The sequence below is a fragment of the Pristis pectinata genome, chromosome 29 (genome assembly GCF_009764475.1).
Source record: "Pristis pectinata isolate sPriPec2 chromosome 29, sPriPec2.1.pri, whole genome shotgun sequence".
Lineage (NCBI taxonomy): Eukaryota > Metazoa > Chordata > Chondrichthyes > Rhinopristiformes > Pristidae > Pristis > Pristis pectinata.
In genome coordinates this window covers 22,229,607-22,244,732 of record NC_067433.1, presented here as the reverse complement: position 1 = coordinate 22,244,732, position 15,126 = coordinate 22,229,607, and the positions used below count along the sequence as shown (strand labels likewise).

General features: G+C 44.0%; 1 non-coding gene across 1 annotated transcript; it reads right to left on the bottom strand.

Annotated features, from left to right (window-relative positions):
* Positions 1–551: 551 nt before the first annotated feature.
* Positions 552–625, bottom strand: trnan-guu (transfer RNA asparagine (anticodon GUU)). Its single transcript has one exon. It is a non-coding gene; the product is annotated as a tRNA-Asn (tRNA).
* Positions 626–15,126: the final 14,501 nt, after the last annotated feature.

The window sequence follows — 15,126 nt, the reverse complement described above, 5'->3', positions numbered from 1 at the left end:
GTTCAAAATTCAAGGTCACCAGCATGGGGATGCCAAGGATTGAACTCGGGACCTCATACATGCAAACCATGCGTGCCCCCACTGAGCTGCATCCACACGGCCACTCCGTAATTTTAAAAAAGACCGATGCTTACTGCGTCTCACCTGTTGAGCAAAAGACGTAGACGTTGGAACATAGAGAGTAGGGCTACCACCGGCCTTTCGGCCCTTCACCATTCAGTGCGATCGTGGTTGCTCAATCCCTTATCCCTTTCTCACCCCAAACCTCGTGGGCCGAAACCATTTAGGTTCCAAAAGGAATTAACAAAGAGCCAAAATTAAATGGAAACACTATAGTCCCGGCAAGTCCGTCAGTTCCAAGGATATCGCCGGAGGAAGCACACACATCCCGATTAAAGGGAAGCGGAACATCGGGGCTCCCGGACGTGAGACCCCGCAGGGAGGGCTCCCACTGAACCAAGTGAGACAGCAGCAGGGAGCGTCCGCCTCCGGACAGCGCAGTGTTACCCAGCTGACAATGACACGCACAGCAAAAGCGGCCGGTTCACTAACGTCCCTGGGTGGGGTCGAACCACCAACCTTTCGGTTAACAGCCGAACGCGGTGACCGATTGCGCCACAGAGACAAGCTGCAGGAAGCAGAGATGAATCACAGACCTGATGAAAGGTCTCGGCTTGAAACGCCGACTGTTTATTTCTCTCAGGACCATTTCGTGTATGGTAATGAATGATTCATTTCCGGGTTGGGGGGCAGCGACGAGGGACTGGAGCTGAGATTCGGCTTTTCACAGTCTACATCAATGATTTGGTTCCGGGGGTCACGGAAAAATATATAATAGAGGAAATGCTGGAAACACGTAGTCGGCAAGATTCTAACCTGCGCGGGGAAACCCCAGTGGATTTCTCGTCCATCGCCTTAACCACTCGGTCATTACTACCACTCTCCCCACAGCTGGGCAGACAGAAGGACATCGGCCATCGGATGAAATCAGCGGATCCCGGGACGGACGGGCACAGCACAGATCTCGGAGTCAAAGAAACAGGACTGATCCTGAACTACAAAAAGAAACTGCTGGAAACACTCAGCAGGTCAGGCAGCGTCTGTGGAAGGAGAAACGGGGTTAACGTTTCAGGCCGATGACCTTTTACCCTGAACTCCAGGTGGCAAGTTGAACGGTGGGAGACTCACGCAGATTGGAACAGGGTTTCTTCATCCCGCCGCCACACCCCGAGATCTCCCAGTTTGCTCTCAGTCTCTGAATGTGGGCATCAGCAGCAGGGGCAGCGTTTTTTTTATTTTTAAATTTTATTTACAGCGTGATCACAGGCCCTTCCGGCCCAACGAGTCCGCTCCGCGCATTTTAAAACCAAATTAACCTACCCGTACGTCTTTGGAATCTGGGAGGAATTCCGGAGCACCCGGAGGAAACCCACGCAGACACGGGAGAACGTACAAACTCCTTACAGACAGCGACGGGAATCGAACCCCCATCGCTGGCGCTGTAATAACGTCGCGCTAACCGCTACGTTACCGTGCCGGCCTAGCTGCCCTGGAAAAGGTGGAGCCGGGCCGCCTCCCTGTGCCACTGCGCTCCGTGTGGTGAGGGAGCTCCCATTGGGCTCTCAGTGACGTGGCTCCAGGATCCTGATCCGGCGCCCAGGCAGTGATTGCGATGAGTGAACCTGCAGGTGGCCTGAGCTGGGCGGCCGGGCCGGTTTCACTCCCCTCCTCCTTTCTAATCCACAAGACGGTCTTGCTTGGCCGCTTCAGAGGGCAGTCACCAGGTAACCCTATTTGGTATGGGCTGGAGTCAGATACAGTCCAGAGCGGATGAGGTCGGCAGGTTTTCGTCCCCCAGTACCCGAGAGTCAGCAGGTGGGAGAGACTGCGATCGGTTGGCGGGGCTGAGCTGATGTCCCATTTCTTGTCAAGTGTATTGACCGGACACGTCTCTCTTCTCTCTCCAAGGGCGCTGCGTGTTCTGCTGAGTTTTATAACATGTTTTGTTGCCATATCGAATTTCCAGCAACTACAGTATTTATGGGCGGTTTGTACCTGACACTGGATATACAAGGGCGGACATGAACTGGGACGAGATTGACATCGGTGCGTTAAGTTCTCCCCTGACTTGAACAAGTGTATTTTAATGAGTATTAAGAGGCTGGAGGATCCGGTGTTCAAGTACAGAGAGCCTATACGTGACAGCAAAGGCAGGTAAGAGTTCGCCCATCCAAGTGGAGAGTTCCTTCATGAGGCGGTGCCTGGAATTTAACAGCATGGTGGCTTTGGTCCAAACATGTCAGAGCTTGAGTCGGCCCACACTGGAGGGCTATGTGTAGTTCTGTTCGCCACACTGTAGGGAGGGCAAGATTTCGCTAGAGAGGATGCAGAGAAGATTCACCACGATGTCTCTTCCGTTATAAAGGTTGTTTCCTTTGGAACAGCGGAGTTTGCGACGTGATGTAATTGCTGTACGTGAAGTGACAAAGGAAAACGAAGTCGCTCCCTTTGGCGATGGGACTGGAACAGGAGTACCTGGACTGGAGGTGAATTATCGAAAAACCATGGGAGGGCTGAACACCGAGGGAACAGGGAATGTGACCTGAGACAGTAGAGGGAATTCTACCGTTCAGTGTGCGTGCTCAGGCTACAAACGGGAACATTCCTGTGGAACAGGGAGTGTGACTGAGACTATGAATGAAGACATGAAATCGGTCTGTGCAAAAGAAGGGGACAGGGTCTTCGTCGGGAATGGAGGGGGTGTGAGGACGGAGATTCCAAAGGGTAAACATAGACACGGGCGAGTGGTCACTCAGTGTGAGCACATCGTCTAGGACATGCCGGGCACCAGTAAGCATACAGTTTCCTGTAGGCATCTGGAATAGAGAGTGAGGGCTGGAAAATGCGTTGATCCGTTCATTGATTGACCAGGAAAAGATGAGGGATGAGAATTATATCCCTGATATGCTTTCAAGAAGTGACGAAGTGATCTCTCTTTTAATTTTTGAAAAATGTTGTATGAATTTTTACTGGTAAATTAACCCCTGACTGTACTGACACGGCGAATTTCATCTTTTGCAGCTTCAGATGTCCGCAATTTAAATGTGTCCGCCGTTGCAGTTCCTGTTCCGTCCACCTGTTGTCCCCATCCTCAAACAGATTTCATTTGCACAACGCAGAGGAATTATTCAGCTGAGAGTCGACACCTGCAACAGCTAATTAACTGTAAATAGAGTGTTTTGTAAATAACTTCAGCTGTGAATCAATCAAAACTCTACCTTTTCAATGATACATGTCACGAACCAACAACAAAAGAAACACACTGAGCATGATTCAGTGTTAAAAACTATTTTATTAATCACTACTTATGATAATACGTAAAATAAAAGTAAAAATGTTAGTATGTTAGAATTCAAAAATGTTAAACCTTGAACGTTAACCCCTAAACTAAACTCTTCATGTGTGTGTGACAAAGTCCCAAACTCCAAGTTCAGGAATGGTTCTTAAAGTTCAGTTCCGCAAGCCATAAGGTGATACATGAGCAAGGGCTTCTTCAACAACCACCGTTGTCTGAATATAAGACGTAGACGTAGAAAAATATAGAGAGAGTAAATACGAAATCCAAATGTTCCACGATGGAACCCAAACGACACTTCAGTGTTTACTCGGTAGTGACTTCCTCAGCCGGAAAAGCATCCGAATCGTGGTCGTCCACACAAATACCTGTTTCCTTCTACAGGTAAGCAACAAGGTGAACTCCACCGGATTTCTTCCAACTTCCATACACGGATTTCAGTGGCAGACACAGTTATTATTTCTCATCCATCGATAAAGAAAACTAGGAGGCTGGTGTCTCTCTCCCTTCTCTCTCTCTCTCCTTCTTCTTCTTCTTCTGACCTCTTCAACAACGTCATTACGTCCTTTATCTTCTATCGACCTAAGCACGCCCGACACACACAAACACACACGCTCTCTATCTTAAAGGGACTTTCACTGAGTTCGTAACATACAGTTTACGCCAAAATTAAGTCACACTCCAGGCAAGTCTCCAACAGGAGAGATTTCTAATAATATCCGAGAGCACTCCGACCTCACGATCATCACAATTCTTCTGTCGCTGGCCCAGTTTCGTTTCTGGTCAATTTAAACACTCTGGGATTTGATATTCGGGGACTCAGTGATGGTAAGACAAGGGAATGCCGATGTTGGATGGTTGGACCCTCTCCTCTCGGCGCCACTCATTTCCTGGAACTTATGTTGCCGGAACGTTACCTGTGAATGGTCAATCCATCCCCGTATGTCTTGGTGCACAGAGGAATGGGATGCTTCATTTGCGGGGAGTGGGAAGATAACTAAGTCGTCAGCGATCATCCCTACTTGTGATGGAAGGAAAGACTTTGATGAAACAGCTGAATGTGGCTGAGCTTGGGGGAGAAATACTGCAGTGATGACCTGGAGCTGGGATGATGGACAGCTGACAGCTACAACAGTTTTCCACTGCGCGGGAGATAACTCTGACCCTCGCAGTGTCTTCCTTTTGGTTCCCGTTAAATTCAGTTGGAACAACACTTGATGCCGTGCTTTTTCAAAGGCTACATTCTTTTCAACTGTAGACACCCTCTGAGTTGTACTGGAGGAAGTCATGTTGGAAAAAGCGAATAATTGTTGGTGACCTTCCTACAATCATTGGCCTTTGGAACAGTTCCCTCTTCCACAGGTCGCTTCTGTCCCACAGAGATCGCAGTGGTCCAAAACTCTAAAGCCCTCCTGCCGCATGAACTCTTCAGCCGCGAATTTGTCTGCCATAATGCCCTGTTCTTACCCTCAATCGCAGTGGCACGACGAGTAATACAGATATCACTGCCCTTAAGGTCCTCCTTTTTATCCTGTTTCCTGACTCCCGATATACACTCTGCAGGACCTCATCCCTTTTTCTGCCTGTGTCATTGGTCCAAATGTGTGCAATAATTTCTGTCTGCTCACCCTCACTCTTGCGAATGTCCTGCAGCCGCTCAGAGGCATCCTCTACCCTGGCACCAGGGAGGCATCACACCGTCCTAGAGTACGTTTTGTGGCCACAGGATCTCCTGTCTGCCTCCGAATTATCTAGTCTAATATTACTATTGTGGTTCTGCTTTCACGCTTCCTTGCTGCGCTTCAGAGCCTGTCATGGTGCCACAGTGAGATGACGCTCTCTGGAGTTCAGTGAGTGAGAGGTGATCTCGTTGCTACTCACACTCTTTGGACCCACGGGTTCGTGTAAGAAGCCGACAGATGATTTGTAGAACTGATGGGAAGTGAAAATTAAAAAAAAAACTCGTATTGCGTAAACATAAAACAGTCACAGGAAATGCTGAAATACTGAGCAGATGAGGCCAAATCTGTGGGAAGAGAAAGGAGTTCACGTTTCAGGTCAAAATCCCTTCCTGCATCTTGCAGGCATCTTCTGTTCCCTTTTCAGATCTGACGAAGGGTGTTTGACCTGAAACTTTTTTCCTCTTTCCACGGGTTCTCAGTATTTCCTGAACAATCTGTTTTTGTTCTGCAGCTCAGCAACGAGACCATTTGACTCGTCGCGTCCATGTAGTCCACAGATAATCAGTCGACTTTCAGGAGCAACCAGGACAACTGCGCAGGAGACAATTTCCAAAGTAGACTTGAACATGGAGTCGGTAGGTTAACTGGACCTTTGAAATGCTCCTCGTGTAAAAGTGAGTGGAGGAGTTGATGGGAATGTTGTGAGAACAAACTGAGGTCAGTGTAAACCAATGATTGATGTGTGAACCCAGTGTGTTGGATGGTCAGTTTCTGTGCTTCATGACTCCATGACGATGATCCTGTCCCACAATAGCTCAGATTGCAGTGACGAAGGAGAGCAATGTATGAAGATATTGTCAGCACTGGGATATTTCAGCCGTGGAGGAAAAGAACATGGAGGAGGGGAGGTAACTTTTTTGAAACTGGAACAGATGAAACTTCAGGTTGAGGTAACGGCTGTTTACCGCCATTTATAAAACGGTTAAATTTTGCAAACAGAAGTTAATTCAAGGGAGAAAGAGAAAGCATCGGCCATGATAGAGAGACGGGGGAGGGGGAAGGTGGTGAGAAAGAGAGACAGACAGAGAAACAAAAAAGACGGTGAAGAAAAGGAGCGGGTCATGAAGGGGGCCGGAGAGACCAGAGAGAGTCGAGAAAAATACTGCAAGCACGCAATCGATCAGACAAAACTTGCAGAAAGAGAAGCGGGGTTAACGCTCCAGGTCGAAAATACGTTGTAAGAACCGGGAAACAGGGATCCAATTTCGTATAAAGCTGAAAGGCGAGTGGGTAAGGAAGGTGTAGGACAAAGGGGCGATCTCTGGGATGGTGAGACCGGGCTGCAGACAGGATCAGCTGTCGCTGTTGTTTCAGAACTCCGTTCCTAACACGATTTACACTTCCCACAAGTGGGGGGTGTCCGGTAGGTCGGCAGATTTAATTATAATGTTTCAGACCATTTATTTCTAACGTTCAAAGATTTTCACAATGCGATTCAGCGGGTATTTCACCGAGTTATTCAGCTCCTGTCGGAATTTGCTCTGAGTCACGGCGTAAATACACGTGTTGGTACAGGTGCTGATGAACCTGTTTCATTCCCGATGTGAAATCTGTGATATAACGGGGAACAGTGGAAGAGTAACTGTGAATCTTTGAAAATCGATGACAGATATAAAACCCCAGCTGCGTTATCCACAACAATATGAAACTGCCGGTAATGCTGAAGAGTAAAATGATGGATTTTCTTCGGTTCTCCACCTCCGGGTCCTTGTAATTCTCTACATTGCAGCGGCCGCGGAGCCCCCTGCGGACTCCACAGGCCGCTAAAATCCGTCTGACCGTCAGAACATTGAGCAGCAAAACCAGAAGGAACGGGAAACAAGGAGTTAAAATGCAGCTTAACAACTCAATTGTGCCTATTCGGGGGATGTACTGAAGCTCAGTTTATGAGCACAGTTCCAGGGATCATTAACAATTACTTATTCAGACCTGTATGTATAGTACCTTGGGACAGTCTCTGAACAGCTCAGCACACTCAATGTCCCGCTAACCACAGCAGCCGTTCTCTCGGTGCAATATTTTGCTTTCAGCTTCTCACAACAAATGGCAACAAATCGATCGAAAGTGAAAGCGACTCAGCCAGACAGAGACCGCAGTTCTTGCAAACACCAGGCACGTAACGCGACTGCACACGGGAGTGATGCGGAGGAATGACCGCGGAAAATAAATCACAACAGTCAACGTTCAGCAGGGGGTCCGAAATAACGACCATGAGATCGGCCGCTATCATTCCCACCAGGTCTCGAGTGATGTATTTCGACAGTCCGCAGTTTCCTCGACACAGGATCGCAATCGCCACCAGGTTAACTGGAAGAAAGAGAAAAGGAAGCAAAGAAATTGCTGACCAGACCCGAAGCCAATGCAGGAGTTTGACAGGTCCCGGTGACAACTCCACTTTGTTGCTGCATCGAGCGGTGGAAACGCGTTCCTGTCTCCTTCGAAGGATCCAGAGAGGGCGCAGAGCCGGTATGGGCACAGAAGGAGATTACGGCATCGCGTAAAATGTGTCAGATGTGGATTCGGATTCCTAAATGCTGAAGTAAATTTGTAGTAGCGGGGAAGCTCCGGCTGGATAACTGCCTACATAGAGGTAAAAATAGATGGATCAGCTGTACCGGCTCCGTCCGCGTATTCTGCTGAATGAAGTTAATAAATCCGGGCTGCAGAATGCGACGTTGTTCCAACAACAAAACACCAACCACATCCCTTCGCCACACTCCCTGTCAGTGACGGAACAATTAAACAACGGATCAAAAAACAGAAAAACCTGGAAGCACTCAACCAGGCAAGCAGCAAGTCTGGAAAGGAAAACCGGTTCACGTTTTGAGTCCGCGACACTTTCCCAGAACTGTTCTGGGAAAGACCCGTGAGCCGAAGCGTTCACTGGTTTCTCGTTCCGGACACACTACTTGCCGGGCTGAGTGATCCCAGCATTTTCTGTTTGGGTTTCACATCTTACCATTTGCCATTTTGTCGGCTCATTTTAACCGGTACAGTGCGGGCTGACACAACTTCACAGCCAGACATCGTCTCCCACCGAATCCATCGCAACGAGGCAATAGAAAATGTTTCAGCAACCAGAGAAGTCTCAATGCAGTAGTCCGACATCTGGAGCGGTGTTAAAAGCAGATATAATATTTTACTATATTGATAAATGTTGATCACAATGTTATAGCTGACGCCAAGATTATTCACAGAATTCTTCATAGATTGTCTCAGATTCAGTCATTGCAGACTTGTTTATTTGAATAACAATCCACAACAGCTTCTTTGTAGAACAAGGGTTCTTCACAACTACTCAGCTATTGCCGTCTGTCGATTATCTGTTCCCTGTCCTTTACCCGAACAACAGCTGCCAGCACAGACAGTCATCCTGAGTCACTTTCTGGGCTATATAAACAGGATCACAACAAATGCAGTGCATCCGCTACAAGACTAAAGGCGCAGAGACCGTGCACATTCTATTACTGAGAACAAAAACTGCTGGAATAACACAGTGGGTCAGGCTGCAGCTGTCTGAGCCATTGAGTTCCACAGATGCTACTCAACCCACTGAGTTCCTCCCGCGGTTTGTTTTTACTCCAGATATCCGACGTCGCCTGCATCTCTATTTCATTCTGGAAGTGTTGCGACTGGAAAGGTGACTGTGCAAACACGCAGAGAGAGAAACAATCCAGAGTTTTGGAATTAGACATTAATTTGAACCATCGGCAACTGACACAGCGGCTTACCGGAAGTACCAGCGGCTGAAATAATAGGATAGTAAATTTTGTATTTCCCCTATGTCTGATGTTCTAAGTAATTCATAACTGTGTAAAGGCCCTGACTTGTGCGTAACCGTCTCACATGTGGGATGGACAGGTCTAGCGTGAAAGATATTACCTGACTAGTACAGATTTAGCGCTGTATACAGATGCCTTATTATGCTGCTTCTCTCCCCGCTGTGACTATTTGCCCGGTATCGCTGTGCTGAAGCTCTGATCATGTGGTGCAGAAGCGCCACTGCAGGATTGGATCCTGGAGGGGCCGCAAGGTTGGGGCGACATGTTGTGTTCGGAGCCTTTGCTGCTGAGCGAATAAAGGTCATATTCCGGATGTGCTCCGGGTTGAAATGTTTGCCGGACCAATGAAGGTGGAATTTGAGTACACTTGACCTGATAGTTTTGTGCGAAAGGGTCGAGTTGGCAAATCGGAAATGACGACGCAAATTGCAGAAGTGTTTAATTCCTGGACCTCTGGGGCACGTGCAAAGCAACACAACATAGTGGTCTCTGAAATAACTTCTCTGCAGCAACCTGTTAGCTGCGCACTGAACACCCGTGCCGAATCTCCTCTGAAACTCCTCCAACACTATCACATTCTTCCCAAATTGGGGAGCTCAGAACGGCACACACGATTCTAGCTGAGGATTAAATCATGATTTATTCAGTTGTGACATGAACCCCTTATTCCAAAATTCCATGTCACGACAACTGAAAGCAAGTCGTATGCACATGGCATCTGAAAAAGTGAGACAATCTTTTCACAGTGGAGAGATTCCGACAACACTCTGAAAGTTAGCTCGAAGTAGACCGGCAATAATGTAATTAGTGGTTTCATCAACATTAATTCGCCAGATGTCCTCTCTCCATCCCCACGTTTATTGTTTTTATTCCTGTTTGTTTTTCATATGGTTAAACGCATGACCGTCCGTTCCTGGCACAGGGAAGGCGGATAAGGAAGAGGTTGTAAAAATAGGAAGCGTCAGTCGGGTGAGCAGCCGGTATGGAGGAGGCGGCGGAGCAAATCTCGTATTGTCCCTCCAAATGAATTTACAGAGTTATGGAGAGATGGAGAAATGGGGATTTAAGGCAGAAAGGAATCTTTAGTGTTTCAGGATCCTTCATCCATTGTGGGGCAGGTGACTGGTGATACTGGCCGGGGTTTGGACAAAATACATACAGCAGGACCTTGGACAAGCAAACATGTGAAGGGTCAGTGGCAGTGGATGAACCGGACGTCCATTGGTGTTGGTGAGGCCGGGTGTGAGAAAGACACGGTTTGCTTCATGGACCTGGGAATTCTGAGCCCAACAACAGTCCCCTCTCCTGTCTGAATTAACCTCTCTGCAGCAATTTGTAAACGAGTGATTTCAACTTCGCCACAGAGGCCGTACATTTGTGGGATTCACGGCCTGTGTTTCTGTGTTTTTTTCTGTAATCCGATGCCCAGAATCCCCTTCAGATAACGCGTGTGTTTCCACACTCATCCGCCACATCCATCCTCACCATCTGCGGTGGGGCTTGCACACCGCAACAGCAAGAAACTGGAAACCCATGATCACCGCACACAGACAGAGGCACAGACACGCACACACATACGGCCAATACGAAAGAAACACCGAGACACAGAGCCTGATACAAGCAGAAAGCCAGAAAGCACCGACAGGAACATGATAAACAACAACAATTAATTGCTGAACTGGATGATGTTGGCCAAGAGAGAGATCGTAGTCTGAGCTCACTGGAAAAGGATTTAAGTTCGACCACACAAATACTGGAACAGTAAAGACAGAAGATTATTGATTTAGAAAGTCGAAATCGGAGAAACAATTTGTGGATTATTGGCCTTCGCGAAGATGCTGAAACTGGTAATGCTATTGAATATTTTCCAAACATCTGATGGTTATGTTTGGCTCTGAAGTTTTCTCTGTACGTTCCATACTTGATCGTGCTTACCGAGCGTTGTGACCAAAACCTCCGGCAGGGCAAAAACCACAGCCAGTAATATAGAGATTTCACTATGTGAGTACTAAAGAGCATTTCATTCGAATCGATCGTCGTCAAGGAATGATCCAATATAAAGATTGGAAGTTTCGTCTAGTTGAAGATTACAACCCAGAAGTTATGAAAGAGAGACTGCGGTATAAACCGATTATCGGGGCTTTATCAAGGGAAGTATCAACCTGCACTGCTGTTCCCACCCCGTCTGAAGATTGTAGCTCCTGATGAAAATCACGCAAATGGTTTAATTCCGGGAAGGAAGCTGAAGATTTCTCAAAGATTAACTTTTGACTTCAGAAAGTTAATAAATGTGCTACTCTTTGATTTTTTTCCTGTCCTTTGTTAACACATTCGTGTTTGATTCTGGAACATGGCACTTATCATGTTTCTATTTTACAATTCTTTTTTCCCTTATATTATTCTACTTTAATATTTTAATGGTTCATTTTTATAATAATTAAGAATCTGACTGGGTGATTCATTGTTTTTTTTTCTTTTGGAATAATAATCAGATTGTATTTTTTAGATGTCGACTGTCAGTATTGTTGACTGCGTAGAGCTTTCTCAGCAAGCCGCTTTTTCTCAAAGTTTATAATTTCGAATTGCGTTTTGGTTACTTTTACTTCCAAGTTTTGACTACTGTCTGTGTATTACATACCTTTCGACTTGGAGAATTGCCAGAAAAATAGGTGGGGTTAAGAGATTTAATGAGTAGCATTCTAGCTGTCTATTGGCCAGTTTCGGGCTTTTGTGGGTGCGGGGTGGGGTCGTTTTTAGTCTTTTTTTTCTTCTTCAGGGCTGATTTAAAACTACAAATATGTCAGAATTGTCGTCATATCCGGCTCCTCTTTGAACTCTTTTTCCTCTTCCTATCAATGATTCTCTTGTACAGCAAGGCTAACCCTTTACACACCATATGTTTTAGTATATTAAAATAGGTAATATGATTATTTTTGTTTCATGGAATACAAATGGTTTAAATAATCCAATTAAGCGGAAGAAGGTCTTTGAAGTTTTTCATAGATTGAACGCTCAGATTATTGTTACGCAGGAGACTCATATTAGGAGAGAGGATAATCAGTGCTTCCTTAGATTGTGGAGGGGTCAACAGTTTCATCTTAATTCACAAGGTAAGGTGAAAGGAGTCTCTATTTTTATAGAATCCGATTTCATTTGTTCATTATGAAACAATATCAGACCCGAATGGTAGATTTTTATGAATTACTGGCTTACTTCATAACAAAAAAGTTGTTATGGTTAATGTTTATGCACCAAATGTTGATCATCCCAAGTTCTTTAAAAATATATTTGCATCTTTTCCTAATTTAAATGAATATCCATTGATTATGGCTGAAGATTACCATAGTTGTTTAAACCCTTTAATGGACAAGTCTGCGTCGAATCAAACACATCCAAATAAATCCGCTGTATTTTTTAGTTTTTTAGTTTTCCTTTTAATTTATACCGGAATTTTAAAAGTTTGGATATTTCTGCACCCATATGATAAAGTGTTTTCATTCTTTTCTCATGTTTATCACAACTACTCTAGAATGAATGAATTCTTTATCGACTCTCGATTAGCTTCATCTGTTACTGACTGTAAGTATGATGCAATTGCCGTTTCTGATCACGCGCCATTGAAACTAACAATCAAATTAGTGGACGTACCCTATGGTGTCAGAAAATGGCGATTCAATCCCTCTTTACTTCAGGATTTAGACTTTGGTCATTTTGTTAAAGAACAGATTTCATTTTTCTTCTAAAATAATTCCACGGAAGAAATTTCCAGTGGGATTGAAACATAGAAACATAGAAAACCTACAGCACTATTCAGGCCATTCGGCCCACAAAGCTGTGCCGAAAATGTCCCTACCCTAGGAATTACTAAGCTTACCCATATCCCTCTACTGTTGTCAGATCCATGTACCTATCCAACAGTCTCTCAAAAGACCCTATCGTACACACTTCCACCACCTTTTCCGGCAGCCCATTCCACGTACTCACCACTCTTTGAACAAAAAACTTACCACTGACATCTCCTCTGTACCTACTCCCAAGCACCTTAAACCTATGCCCTCTTGTGGCCACCATTTCAGCCCTGGGGAAAAGCCACTGACTATCCACCCGATCAATGCCTCTCATCATAATATATAACTCTATAAGGACCCCCTCATGGGGGATTATGGGATATTATGGAATATCTTCAAAGCTTATATCCGTGGTCAAATTCTTTCATACTCTGCTGGATTGAAAAAAAACATAACGAACTAATAATGAATTACGCACGGTAGTTAATAAAATTAAAGACATTGATAAAAGATACCCTCATTCTCCCAATTTGGAACTTTATAAAAATAGAATTAAACTTCAATTGGAACACAGTTTATTATCAACATCTCCAATTGAAAATCAACTACTTAAAACACGGAGTCAGTTTTATATACATGGTGATAAATCTGGTAATTTATTGGCCAACGAAATGAAAGTTGCTTCAACTGAACGTCAGAATATTAAAGTTCGTAATCGAGATGGTCATTACAAGATGGACCATGATCAAATTAATAAATCTTTTCAAGAATGTTATAATTCTTTCTATCAATCAGAATTCCCTGAGGACTCTACATCAATGTATGAATATTTAAGGTATTTGAATATTCCTAAATTATCACTTAATGTACATTTAATATTATACGCACCCATTTGGGAGGAAGAAATGAAGAAAGCAATTTCTTCAATGAATTCGGGTAAAACACCTGGTCCTGATGGGTATACAGTTGATTGTTTAAATCCTTTTCTGATCTTCTCTCTCCCTGGTTAGGTAAAATTTTTAAAGATGCCTTATCAGCAGGTAAATTACCACAATCCTTTTATGTATCAAATAGCTCTTTAATTCTTAAAAAGAATAAAAATCCTCCTGAATGTGCATCTTAAAGTTCTATCGCTTGATTGAATGTGGACTCCATTTTTAAAAATAAAGTATTGGCTTCTAGACTGGAAAAGGTACTCCCTCAAATTATTTCCGATGACCGGACAGGATTTATTAAAAATCGCTATTTGCATTTTAATATTTGGAGTTTTATTAATATTGTATATACCCCTTCATCTACAATTCCAGAATATGTTATCTCGCTAGCTGCCGAGAAGGCGTTTGATAAAGTCGAATGAGAATATTTATTTAACACACTTGAGAAATTTAATTTTACCCTAAATTTCATATCCACGATTAAATTGATATACCCTACATTTTTGGCTTCGATACTTACTAATAATCACAGATCCCCCTTCTTCAGGATTTTTCGAGGGACTAGACAGGGCTGCCTTTAAGTCCTATTTTATTTGATATCGCCTTGGAAACATTGGCAATTGCCTTTCGGGACTCTTCTAACATACTTGGTATCACTCGTGGAAAGGGGACGCATAAGATATCACTACATGCAGATGACCTGCATGTAGTGATATCTCTAAACCTGAGAAATCCATCCCAGCAGCATTATCACTGCTTGCTCAGTTTAGTGTTTTCTCTTGTTATAGATTAAATCTTAAAAAAGTGTGAGCTTTTATCATTAAATTTGCAAGTCCCAAATGATAGACATTTACCATTTAGATTAGGTTACAATTTGGCTGTTAAAATTACCAAGAAGCACACGGGCTTATTGAAAGTTAACTTTTTACCCTTAATCGATCATGTTCAACAATTATTTACTAAATGGTCCCCATTGTCTCTATCATTAATTGGTCGAATTAATGCGGTTAAAAACAATATTTTACGAAATTTTTGCATTTATTCCACGCGGTTCCAACCTTCATCTCGAAACCTTTTTTGACACTATTGATTTCGAAATTCTTTCATATATATGGCATAATAAATACCCAAGGTTATGTATGAAACATTGACAGAAATTTTAAAAAAAAGTATGTCGGTATGGCTTTGCCTAACTTTAGATTTTACTACTGGGCAATTAATATTAGATATTTAATTCTTTGGAAACAAGACATAGATGTCATTCAATGTCCCCAATGGATGTATCTTGGGTAAGAGTCTGTGCAAGGGTTTTCATTAGCTTCTATTTTAGGAGCCTTACTTCCTTTTGCACTTACTAAATTGAGTAACCAAATGATTAACCCAATAACTAAACATACAATCCGAATATGGAATCAATTTCGTATTTTTTTTTGGATTGAATAAATTCATTTTATCAAGTCCTATTCAATCTATTTTTTTTCTTTCAATCATCCAGAATTGATTGAGAATTTTCTTTATGGAAAA